The 10158-nt window shown below is 36.2% G+C and overlaps 1 pseudogene; it reads left to right on the top strand.

The window, feature by feature from the left end:
• The first annotated feature begins 619 nt into the window (after nt 1-619).
• The window catches only part of LOC110330833, a 114382-nt pseudogene continuing 104843 nt past the window's right edge, over nt 620-10158 (top strand).

Genomic DNA, 10158 nt, shown 5'->3' with positions numbered 1-10158 from the left:
ATTGGATGGAACACAGGGCCCACAGTGGAGGAGCTAGAGAAAGTACCCAAGGAGATGTAGGGGGCTGCAACCCTGTAGGTGCAACAACAGTATGAACTAACCAGTACCCCCTGAGCTCGAGTCTCTAGCTGCATATATAGCAGAAGATGGCCTAATCGGCCATCATTGGGAAGAGAGGCCCCTTGGTCTTACAAACTTTATATGACCCAGCACAGGGGAATACCAGGGCCAAGAAGTGAGAGTGGGTGGGTAGGGGAGCAGAGGCAGGGGGAGGGNATAGGGAACTTTCGGGATAGCATTTAAAATATAAATAAAGAAAATATCTAATTAAAAAAAAAAAAAAGAAAAAATAGAATCATCCTATTGTGTACTACAGTGCGCTGTTTTCTTGAGAAAAGAGGAACAAATGCTTCTAGAAATAGTAAGGAGAGATAGGAAGAGAAACAGAGAAAAAAGAGAGAGAAGGGTTCTTTTTTCATATGTCCTTGTACCAATTTTTAACAAACAAATACTAGCTATTTTAAAAAACAAACAAGCAAGGAAAATCATCATTTGGGTGCTCTAGAGATGGGTCAGTGCTTAAGAGCACTTGATGCGGTGAGCCCGGTGCCCCACAGCCATGATGGAAGTTGATGTGAATTAGAAGACCAATTCCCTCGGAGATGCCCACCTCACCAAAAAGCTCCTGTAACTACAAACAGCTAAGGAGAGGAGCTAATGAAGCCACCAAAATCCTCAACAAAGGCATCTCTGAGTTCATTGTGATGGCAGCAGATGTGAGACCTTGACCTTGGAGAACATCCTGCTTGCCCCTCTGCTGTGTGAAGACAAAAGTGTCCCCTACTTATTTGGAAGGGCTGGTGTGCCCTTGACCCAGCCTTGAGCAGGCTGCTCAGACCTCTCTTGCCACAGTTGCTAGCCCACCTAGGGTGGAGTCTTCTGACCTAGGTAAAGTCTATTGTCCTGACACATCTGCAGCTTTCCTCCAAGACGACATTACCAGCTGAGAGACTAAACCTGTTCTCCTGACACTATCCTGACAAAGCAATGAGATCCAGGCGTGGTGGAGGATGGGTCCCCCCACCCCCTATAAGTTCAGACTCAGAAGTAAACGTTGGTCTTGATCAGAGAACTTGACCTGGCTTGTTATCTCTCTCGCAGTCTTTCCTATCCAAAACCCCATCTTTCCTTTCAGGAACCCAGTAATCTGTGGCCACAGGCGGCCACAGGCCCATGCCTTCGAAGTCTCCAGAACTGTCATCACCTGTTCTGATACCTTATCAAAGAAGGCTCTGAACTAAAGCAGCAGATCCAGTCCATTTAGCAGTCTATTGAACGACTCTTGGTATGTGGCCTCTGCTCTTTCCTGGCTACCCCTACCCTGTTTGTGCATCATATTGTGTGTTAGCATGTACTATTTTCACCCAGTTTCTGTCATATTGTACTACATCTGGTTTTTGTATTTTTATTTTATTTTTGTCTTAACAGGGATTATTTCATCATCTCCTCATCCTCTTTTACCATTTTTTAGTCTTCCTTTTAAAAAAATTAAATGATACTTAAGACAGGTGAAAGGCAGAATGTTACCATTTAATAACAGGAAGAACCAGGAGAAACTTAAGCCAGGGATGGTGCATTCTTTCATATGCAAACTTCTTCCACTGTGGAGGGTAGGATGACAGCAACACTGGACTCTTGTGCCTTTGATATAAATTCTCCATAAATGTTACCATGACTGAGGAACTTTCTTTGGGTAGCAGTCCCTTATCATTTGAATAAATTTGGTAATGTTAGGCCTATGTCCAAGTGCCATTTTTTAATGTCTTGTGTGTTCTTGATGTATGTAATCAGACCTTCCATATCTGAGGCAGTATCAGGTCAAAGGGATTCTGTGGAAATTGTGGTTATTTGGCTGGAACTCACAGCAGAGACAATGTTAGAAGGAAACATCCTTTCCTTGGTAAATGATCTTGAGGAGTCATTTGATACCTGTGCTGGGAGCCTTTACCCTGTTCCTCCCACAACATACATCAGGTGTATTTTTCCTCACATGAAGACAGTGATAACATGTTCATTATTGAGTATCCCAATAAATAATTATGTTCATATTTTATTCAAAATAAAAGTGGACCTGCTGCTCTTGCGTAGGACCTGGGTTCTGTTTCCAAGACTCATATGGTATCTCACAACTGTAACTCCAGTTTCAGGAGTCCTCACACCCACATGCATATGGTACCCATACATCAATGCATTCTTGCTCATAATATAAAACAAAATCATTCTTTCTCATAAAATAAATAAATTGTTAAAAAAGAAACATATCTATATAAGATTAATATGGACAATGTATATGTTTCCATAACAGGGAAAACAGAAAAAGCTAGAATGACATACTAGCTGAATAATTTTTCATTATTTTTATTATACTGATGCACATAGTCAATTCTGAAAATTTTGTTAATATTTTGATCTTTAATAAGAATTTGTTCCAGTATTTACAAACTTCTGAGTGAAAATTTCATCAAAATATTTTCATCCCAAAGCAAAGAAATCTAGGTAGCTGAATTTATGTTGTAAACACTGAAAATTGTTGATGACTGCAGTAGGCTTCAGAGCAGTGAACACTGCGTCGGTCAGTGATTATTAGACACGAAACACAGGGGAAAGGTATCTCCAGAAGTGAGATAAATTTTGTGGTTTTATACACACACACACACACACACACACACATACACACACACATACATTCTGGGCACTGAGTTATCTCTGTAATATAAAATGACCTCAAATTTGGGGTCTAGAGAGATGGCACAGGAATTTAGAGGATGTATTGCTCTTGAAGATTGTGGATGTTCACTTTTAGCACCAAGATTAGTCTGCTCAGAACCACCTATAAGTCTGTCTCCAGAGCTTCTTGTGTTCCTTTTTGACTTCCTCATTTAAATGTACCCACCTGTACATATCCCCACACAGACATACATATACATATGCATAGTAAAACAGTAAAAATACGTTCTCAAAAATAAATATACTCAAATTGAGTTATCTTGGAATTTTGTTCAATATATGATATTTACTTCACTTGAATGTTAGTGAAATATTATTGCCTGTATACATACATAGAAAGCGTTGCTTTAAAATTAAACAGAAATAAGTGAATGTATAGCATGCTATTAATATACATGTAGCTATGCCAACTTTTATATCCCATTTGTAGCAGAAATCACTTAAATTTATTGTGAGAAATGACATCTCAATTTTGCAGTTCTTCATTGGAACTAGCTTCATATGATTTAATATAGCTTGGCACATGATCTCAGAGATTCAGATTTGAATTTGATCAAAGAGAAAGGGTTATATGATTTTGAAAACAAAGCCTATGCATGCATGCAGGCACACACACACACACACACACACACACACACACACACACACACACCGTTTTAGTCAGTCTATAATACCTAACTTTAATGGCTCTCTAAATGTTTTTCTCTCCTTGAAAAGAACTGTGTATTTAACAGTTGTAGTATCAATAGCAGATGAATATTATTCAAATACTAGTTAGCATTCTGCAAACATATCTGTTTGGATCTTGTATATTTAGCTGGATAGTTGAAGTTTTTATAGTTTAACAAGAAGAATTTCCAAGTAGATGCTTTGTCATATAGGAGCTAACTGCTTTAGTTTGCAAAAGCCTCCTGAAAAGCAGTAGTTAATTGAAGAGTAAATAAGATGTGTCTAATTCCCAGCACTGAAATACTAAATCAGGCTCACAATTGCCTGAAATCAGACATCTTTACCTAGAACAAGGTTTACCTAAAACTTAAGAGTTCTATGGCAAGTCAGCCAGTGTATTCCCAGAGCACTTGTTTTAATATTATTTCTGGTTTGACCTGTAGATAATTATTATAAGCTCTAATACTGTGATTCTCAACTTCCTAATGCTGTGAACCTTTAATACAGTTGTTCATGTTGTTGTTATTCCCAACCATAAGATTATTTTTATTGCTTCATCAAAACTGTAATCTGCTAGTTATGAATTATAATGCAAATAACAGCCATGCAGGATATCTGATATTTGACCCCGAAGGGTTCAGAACCCACAGATTGAGAGCCACTATTTTTACAGTTTGGAAGTAAATTAGAGCAAAGAAACATTTCTTTTTCATTAGCAAATAGAGTTGAAGAACAGAATGATTTATCATACTAAGGAAACATCCGGGTACCAAATACTCTTACTTAAATTTCCTTCTCTTAGGGCAGTGAAAATTTACAGGAAATCTGCATATGTCCATACTTTGTAATTTGTTCTTTATTTGGAGTTTACTTTAAATACATTAAGATATTTTAATATTTTGAAATGCTCCATAAATTTCATACTTGTTTTATCCCCAAATACATACTGAGCTGAGAGACCTGCCTAAAGTCAAATAGTAAAATCGCCTGGTCAGCTAATATAGACTTCTTAAGTGCCAGTCATAGTAATAAATAGAACATTCCTTGCTGTAAAAAGGTAAGGTCATTTCAAAGCCCGTGCTTTCCTATCTGGTGCTCAACATTGAAGGAAAGTATCCATCAAAATCTTGGGTATTTGAAGTGGAAGTTTCTGTATATATCGTGTGATGTAGACTCAGGTGGTATTTTGCTGATGCAGAACCCATGGGATGACACGTGGTGTTTGGAAAGAGTATAAATAGACAGTAACAGTGTACTTACATAGCTAGGTTTGAAAAGCCTTGTTGGTCTCCCACCTTTGCTGATCTTTGTTTCACTGATAGAGGCAGGGGAGAGAACTTTTGGTGTCCCGGTAGATTCTGGTTGCTCCAGCTGACTTGCGCCAATTCTGCAGAGGTTTGTCTATTTCTGTTGAATTGTGCCACCCTTGATGATTTGTGTTTGGTATCCAGACACTCCTGAACTGGACTGCTGCTATCTTGGCAAATGGAGATTGGAATCATCTCAAAGAATTAAACTGCTCCACATCTCCTTGCTTTATTGACCATCTTTCCTCCTTTTTCTTTGGACTGTGGGTTCTAGGGGAGAGGCTTGAAGCATTTGAGAACCCTTATTAAAAGTAGCTTTAAAAAAAAATCTAAGTGTACAGGTTTTTCCAGTTATTTAAACTGATATACTGGAAAACAGTGTTACCATATTGTTTTTATGTCAGTGAATGACACAGAGCATCACAGACCAGGGCACACCATAGCTAACATTTGAAGCCATTTTAAGCAGAATTTTACTTACTTGTAGTTTCATACCATTTTTGGTCACAAAAATTACTTGATACACTTTCAACATCCTTAAGTTGTTGAATGTGTTTGTTTTCTTAGCAAGCAAGAAACAATGTGTACTCTGATTCTGTTGGGTAGGATGTTCTTGGTATGTATATCATATCCGTTTACTCCTGAGTCATATAATTTGTTTCTGTGGCGGAATGATTTGTGCATTGCAATTTATGTATGGTATTGCAGTCTCTCTTGGAATACAGTATGAGAGTCTTTCTCCCCATTAAGATTTGTTAATACTTGCTTCACTTGTTTAGGTGCATATATATTTATAGGAGTTACATTCTCTGAGTAAACTTAGCTATATACCACCTTTATTTCACTTTACAAATTTACTTAAACGTCTTTTGTCTACTCTAAATGTATCTCCTCTCTCCATTTGGTTTCCATTTGCATGAGATAATTCTGCACCTCTTCACTCTCACTCTAGCATGTCTAGTTCTAGAGTATAACTAGAAATTAAAGCCATGCATTAGGTCAGTTCTAGTGTCTATGACTTTTAGAGCTGACTTGGCATATGTGAAACCTTGGATGTGCTATCAACTGATACCAATTTGGAAAACAGTGCTTGCAGGGAGCTCAGAGCTTACATCAAGGGTAAAGTATGGTGGTTATCTTCCCAAAGTCTCTTGTTCTTTCTTAGGCAGAGGACATCTTTCTCCATAGGATTAGGAAGGAGTCTAGTACGTAAACTTGTCCTTTTTGCCTTTTTCACTGTATCTCTTCTTTTTATCTGTGCAATGTGCATACACCGAAATTAATTACATGCTTCCACAGCTCTTCTGAGGGTGTTTTCAGGCTTGCAGAATTGTGCAAATTGTTTCTGTCGGTCAATGAATAGCAAAAATCCCTCCTCTTCTATATTGTTCATTTCTCTACTGACAGAATAAGAACTGAATGTGTTGATTTGACATGGAATTGATTGCTATTTACATTTTTCCTATCTATTATCTATCACCTATCTTTCTACCTGCATATCAATCATCTATATATCATTTATTTATGCATGAATCTATCTATCTATATAATATTCATTTATCTGTCATCTATCTCTACTTATCTTTGTATTCACATTGATATTATTTGTTCTCTCTTTTAAAGTAAATCTACTATTTTTTATTTATGAGAATATTAAACAAAATATGAATTGAATGAGAACTGTAAAATTCTTACTTTAAGGGAGAGTAGGTTCCATCTTAAAAAAAATAATCATAAGTAATGGCAATGAAATTTAGGACCTATTCTGTCTAAAATAATTTGTTATATATTATTTAATATTCTGAGCAAGTTTATGAATATTGTCTTCTCTAGAAAATGAATATATTCGGAGTAAAACCTGCCATAAAAAATTGTATAAAAAGAGAAATAGTATCTCTGATTCATTTTTTATGTACTATAATAATAAATGCCAACTCTTTGGAAAACTCCTTATGTTCATTTCTACTTAATGTATATACATGGGTATATGTATCCATTCAGATGCATGTATATTGTGTATGTTTAGGCCAGAAGCTGGTGTTGATTGTCTTCTTCATTCATTCTGTACTTCTACTTTTGATTATGTATATGTTGCTGTGCTGGCTAGGTTTTTGTCAACTTGACATAAGCTATAGTTATCTTCAAGGAAGGAAACTTAATTGAGAAAATGCCTCTAGAAGAATGGACTATAAACAGTCAAGCCTATAGAGCAGTTTCTTAATTAGTGATTGACTGACAGGGTAAAACAAAACAAACAAACAGAAAAAAACTTCGAAGCCACAGGCTGAGTCAGAAAGAGCTCGGCAGGAGGCTGGAAGGCAGTGAGCAAAATTCCCAGAGCGTGCCCGGGCTATCTTGACTGGCAGAGGCAGAAAGAACAGCAAACTTCGCAGTTGGCAACTTTTTGGCACAGTCGCACTTATGTCTCCCGTCCTGGGGTGGGAGCAGGTGGGTGTCAGGTTGTCCCTGACACCTCACTTATTCTTTAAAATGCTTTCTTACAAGAGTACTTTAGTTTATAGTAACTTACAACATAAATGTTTCTATGTAGTTTTTCAAGGTCTAAATAGATCAGAAGTTGAAAATGGGAAAACTTTCTATTTTAAAATGAAAATAAAGACAATGTTCTTTTTAAATATAAAGGAAATTTGAGGTTAAATCATAGAGGTATAGTCTAAGAAGGAGCTAGACTAGGGAATAGTCATTGTAAAGACAGTCATTTCTTATTTCTGCTTTCTAACTAGTACTTTTTGTGCTCTTCATAAAACTCAAATACAGAGCTGACTTGGTTAAGTGTATCCCAATATAAACTGGTTAGACAGGTCCCTATGTGAAGACACATGGTGAGGAACATGCCATCTGGAGTGCTCTACTGGGAAATATAGATTAGGTTGGAAGTAGATTTGATGGCCTAAAAGTCATATTAAATGAAAGCCTGGGGGGGTTAGTGCTGAATCATAGACTGAGAATGGTTATTATAGATAATTTTAAGGTTTCGGTGGTTGCTCTAGACATGAATATATTGCTTAAATGAGGTCAAAGATATTTGAGACTATGATGTGCTATCTCAGTCACATATGTGGTTGTAAAATGGAAGACATCAGATTGAAGATGATGAGAGTTTGAATCAAGAAACAGCTCTTGAGTAAATCTGGGTAAGGGTATGGAGATCAGGAAATGAAAGTTAGGCAATGTCCTATTCTTAGGACTTCCATAACAGATCTAACTTCATTTAATCTCTCTCTCTCTCTCTCTCTCTCTCTCTCTCTCTCTCTCTCTCTCTTTCTCTCTTTGTGTGTATGTGTGTGTGTGTTTGTGTGTGTGTGTGTGCCTACCTGCTCATACCCACATGTACACACCCGTGGTGTACATATAGACATTAGAACACAACTGTAGCTATCACTCTGAAGCAAACTCAGGTCAGGTTTGAAAGCAGATGCGTTGTCACTGAACCATGTCATCACCTCAAAGTTTTACGCAGCTAGTGATCTAGATACGTAGTATGTTTTATTAAATCTTATAAGAGAAAGAGCTTTAAATGTTCAACTCAATTATACAATACTCTGCCCTTATCCATGACTTTGGTTCTGTGATTCTATTCCCAACAATAACCTGTAGCCTAAAATATTTAAGTTCACACAAAACAATTCATAGTATTTAAACTGTATGTCGTTTGGTATAACATGACACTGTCTGCACAATTTTGCCCATTTAGCCTGGATAATAAACTTTGTCCAGTGTATCCATTCTGAATATGCTACCTTCCTATTAGATACTTAATATCTGTCTCACTTATCAAATTGATTATCATGAAATCATCTTAATCAATCAATCTTGCTTAACTGTGGTTCTGAAGTCCAAGAGTAAAATTGTTGACCATTCTCATGGTCCTATTGAGTTTGAATCCAGTCTTGGCTGTGAGTCACTCTGTTTCAAAAGAACAGCAAAACTTTTAAAAAGTTAAAGCATCCATCAAAATATGACATAACAACCACATTATCTAAAATAAATCAAAATACAAAGGTTAAATCTTTAATTTAAAATATTTTCAGAATAAAAATGTAGAATCAAAGAAAGAAAGAAAAATACTCCAAACAACATAACATTTTGGGTCCATTAATATACATCTTATCACCATTTAAAAATAATTAGAAGGGGTCACATTTACCAGGAGAATTTGCCATAATTTAAATGAAATGTACTCTGTCTTATAGTCAGCAGTGCCCTGCATCAGAGCTACCTGTTCTATTTATCAATTAATGTTTGATAGGCATGGCCACAGATTCCCATGTGTTCTGAGAATTGTTACAGTTCTCAAGCACTAAGTATTTGTATGAGATTTTAGAATAGATAAGGTTGAGGGATGGATGGATGCCTAATATATTTGCAAATGCTAAACAAGAAAAAGAGAGAGATTCATGCAATCTGGAAGATGAAGTGAATTGCTAATTTTCTTTCACTCATCTCAAATTACACTCACGTACAATGTGATAAAAATCTGCCAATTTTAATCCACTATTGACAGAATTGTTTCATTGTTTTAGTTTTTCTCAACGAACCTTTTTATTTTCAATATATTAATCTTTTCTATGATATTTGTAGATTCTATGCTAGGGAAATACATTTATTGGAGGAAATATACAGATTTACTGATTGATAGACCAATAGATGGTGATGGTAAGAATGATGATAGATAGATGGTACATTTACAGATATATTAGTAGATAAATAGATGAGAGATAGATCATGCACACATATCAAGTGTTTTTTTTTAAGGAAGTTTTTAATCTAGAGATATTCTAAGTTTGGATAATATTTGAAATTTTATCTTGCCAATATAATCTCTTTAAAGAAGATCATTTTGCACAATTTATGGATAATAGCATTGCCTTGGAATATAAATTAAGTTACAAAATTTGTATCAAAGAGACCATTAAAATAATTTGAATTCCTAGATAATCAGTCTTGTACACAGTTGTGGAAAGGGAAGAATGTTAGGCACATATTTTTTTCCTAAACTACTAAAGCCTGAGAACAAATATACAAACATAAGTGGCTTGGGAAGTCTTTTCCCAGGGCAAGAGCTATAGATTAAATAAGTAAAGCTTTAGTTCAGATGGCATTATAAGCCGGGCGTGGTGGCACATTAATTTAATCCCAGCACTCGGAAGACAGAGGCAAACGGATTTCTGAGTTCAAGGCTAGCCTGGTCTACAAAGTGAGTTCCAAGACAGCCAGGGTTATACAGAGAAACACTGTTTCAAAAAACAAAACAAAACAAAAGAAAACAAAAAAATGACATTATGAGATCTTTCTAGGTCTGAATGTGAACTTGTAAATGCTATTCGTGCTGTCAGCATGGCAAGGACAGGAAGGTTGGTAATCAACTATGTTT

This window comes from Mus pahari, chromosome 13, assembly GCF_900095145.1.
Source record: "Mus pahari chromosome 13, PAHARI_EIJ_v1.1, whole genome shotgun sequence".
Lineage (NCBI taxonomy): Eukaryota > Metazoa > Chordata > Mammalia > Rodentia > Muridae > Mus > Mus pahari.
This window is presented reverse-complemented; position numbering and strand designations above follow the sequence as displayed.